This window comes from Pantherophis guttatus, chromosome 1 (assembly GCF_059756535.1).
Source record: "Pantherophis guttatus breed Tessera chromosome 1, ASM5975653v1, whole genome shotgun sequence".
Taxonomy (NCBI): Eukaryota; Metazoa; Chordata; class Lepidosauria; order Squamata; family Colubridae; genus Pantherophis; species Pantherophis guttatus.
In genome coordinates, this window is record NC_142063.1 from 63,191,614 (window position 1) to 63,194,672 (window position 3,059).

The following is a 3,059-nucleotide window of genomic DNA, read 5'->3' on the forward strand; positions in this document are numbered from 1 at the left end:
TGTATAAGACTCTTTATCCAAACCCTTTATAAGAATTTCTATTTCTTCACCTTTTATTAGAAATAAAAAATATATATTTTAAACAGTCTATTGCATTGATACTGTATCTCTTAAAATTATCCTTTCGATCTGTTTCATTTCTATTCTGCCTGTAAATTAATTCTGCATTTCTTGTAGTTTATATAATCATATTATTTTCAATACACTATATAACCTGTCCAGCGAGCCTTTGGACTAAAGAGCAATTACGGATAAGAAATAAATATGAACCTTTCTCCATGAAAAGTTATTTTTTAAAAAAAGATCCAAATATGGAAATCAAATGGGAGAAACTGAGGCATTTATTGGTGGAGATATTGCTGATGTCACAAAGCATCCAGTTCTGATATACTGTCCTGATACATCAGTATGTCTCTTCCTCTAGATAAACATGGTGCTGCATTGCTGAAGTTGAAAGAAAGAAGAAATCTGTCCGTCTTTGCAACATGTGAATATCACATCTGAGGTAATATTTTTGAGCTGAGAAGCATGTTATATAAAGTCTACCACATTGAGACTGCATTAACTCAAACAATCATTAGATATGAGTAAAAAGCTACAGAAAACTACCTCTTTGCTGCCTTCTAATAGTCACTCACATGTTTGTACCCATATATGGTAATTCTTTCCCAAATGTACAATAAGTCAGACTGTATAACTATGTATATTTAATTTGGAAATTGTGTTTTTTTAAACTGTGAAGAGTTACATTCATTTTTCTCATGTAAGCAGGAAAACACTAAGATCAGATCATTCAATTTTCTTTAGCTCTTTAAGATGAGTAAAATAACTATGTTATGCTGCTCAAACAAATGTATTACTTACCCAAATGACCGCAGACCAAAAAAAAATTAAAGATAAGGGGCAACTAAACAATAATTAAGAAAAAGGTGTATAAAGAGTTGTGTTTTATAGGCAGCATACACATTGGAGGCTAAATATGATATGAATCGATATACAATATAATCCAATGCTGTGAAATGCAGCACGATAAAATATCTATTGCGTTTAACATTTTTGCTTACTTAAAGTGGCAATGCATGGTTGAGGGTTCTCAATTCAACAAATGGAAGAAAGTGGTAGCATTAGAACACTGGTTGAACAGTCCCATAGCACCTGTAATGAATGCACAACAATATCAGAAGTAAGTCAGACTATTCACTCTTCTCGAAGCCAGAGACTAGAGACTGAACACCCAGCAATGGAATCTTCTTTGCTGCCCCAAGGACCCATAGGTGAAAATCCAAATGGAGAGCGGGTCCAATATTCTGCAAGAGGAGAACCAGCGATACACATTTCAGCACCCACTCAAGATTCAACACTTGCAACTTGTCAGTACATTGCTGGCCTCCTTGGGAGGATCACTGAACAACGTAAGTATTAAATGATTGAATCGGATATAATACAAATTGTCCTCCATGTCTACTACTGCTTTGTTGAGGTTTTGCAGCAAAGAGACATCACAAATTGCTTTAAAAAAAAATAGAAAAAGGGTGAATGACTTATTAGTGCTGCAAAGGCCACACTGAGCCCTGCAAACTTCTTTGAGAATACTCAAAAATAAGAGGAAGTAGAGATTTCTATACAGGCATTACACATGTATAATTTTAGACTTATCTATTCACAACACACATGGAAGAGATGAGCAGGAACGAAGGCTTTGCACTCCCTGTTATATTAACACAAGGAAATCAATGGAAACAGATGAATTTAAAGCCGCTCTACCCTCCCCAAGAACACATAGGTCTATTTCCCTGTTGCTAATTATATTGGAGAAACAACCTAGCCCAGTTTATAGGAGATCACTGGAGGAGATATTTAAGTACATCCATTTCTAAAGCTACAGAATATTGGGGAACTAGGCATTCAGGATGACATTCCACATGTAGCAATAGCAATAGAAATAGCACTGATATACTGTCCCATAGTGCTTTACAGTACTCTCTAGGTAGTTTTACAGTGTTAGCATTATTTGCACATTGCCCTCAACAATTTGGGTCCTCATTTTACCAACCTTGGAAGGATGGATGGCTGAGTCAACCTTGAGCCCCGTCAAGATTGAACTCCAGGCTGTGGGTAGAGTTTTCCCGCAATACTGCACTTTAACCACTGTGCCACCACGGCTGCTTCTACTAACTTTCTAATTAGCAAAATTGTACTACAAAGCACCTGTAGAAAGCTGTATCTTTATGGCAATTGTACTGGGGAACAGAGACTCAAGGAGAATCATCATATAAACCCTCTTTTCTACTCCAATAAATATATAGCAAGTGCTTCACAGAGCCATTTACATTGGGCCTCATAAGACAGGAGAACTGCAGTCTGCAATTTTTCTCACACAGGTTTCATATAAACCACAAACGGGCAAAAAGCACACAGCATGTTAAATGGGAAGTAGTTTTTGTACTGCACTCTCAACCACCAGCCTCCATGCTTTATTTGGTGCATCTATACATAGGGTATGAAATAGAGATATGAAATGAAATGCTTCTCTATTCTACTGGGCTCTTTTTACTACCACTTCCCAGCCAACTGAATGAGCTGAATTTATTATGCTCTATATTTCTTTTTTGACAGAAGATGGCATCATGCGAGAACTACGGGCAATGCGCAGAGAAATGAGGCTTATGAAAGGTGAACAGCGCCGGACTAATGCCAGAGTGATCTCTTTGGCACAGGAACTTGCAGCATTCAAGGAATGTTAACACTGGCAATAAAAGTTGACGTCATTCCTCCTTCTTACCAGGATCCTTTCTGTCAGTGTTTATGTTCCACATTTGGAACAGGTTGTCTGTTTCTAATGAAGTGTTCCCACATAGGCTACAGTCCATCCACATTACATTTCAGCCGGATAGTCAAAATAGCAATAGCATTTAACGCTTTGTAGCACTCTCCAAGCACTTTACAGAGTCAGCCTATTGCCCCCAACAATCTGGGTCCTCATTTTACCAACTCCGAAAGGATGAAAGGTTGAGTCAACCTTGAGCCGGTCAGGACTGAACACCTGGCAATGGGCAGTT

At 37.7% G+C, this 3,059-nt stretch overlaps 1 long non-coding RNA gene across 1 annotated transcript; it reads left to right on the top strand.

Annotated features, from left to right (window-relative positions):
- Nucleotides 1–428: 428 nt before the first annotated feature.
- LOC148116423 (uncharacterized) lies at nucleotides 429–2,781 on the top strand. The gene is made up of 3 exons (XR_015729241.1): nucleotides 429–505; nucleotides 1,213–1,412; nucleotides 2,617–2,781. It is a non-coding gene; the product is annotated as an uncharacterized LOC148116423 (long non-coding RNA).
- The last annotated feature ends 278 nt before the right edge of the window (nucleotides 2,782–3,059 follow it).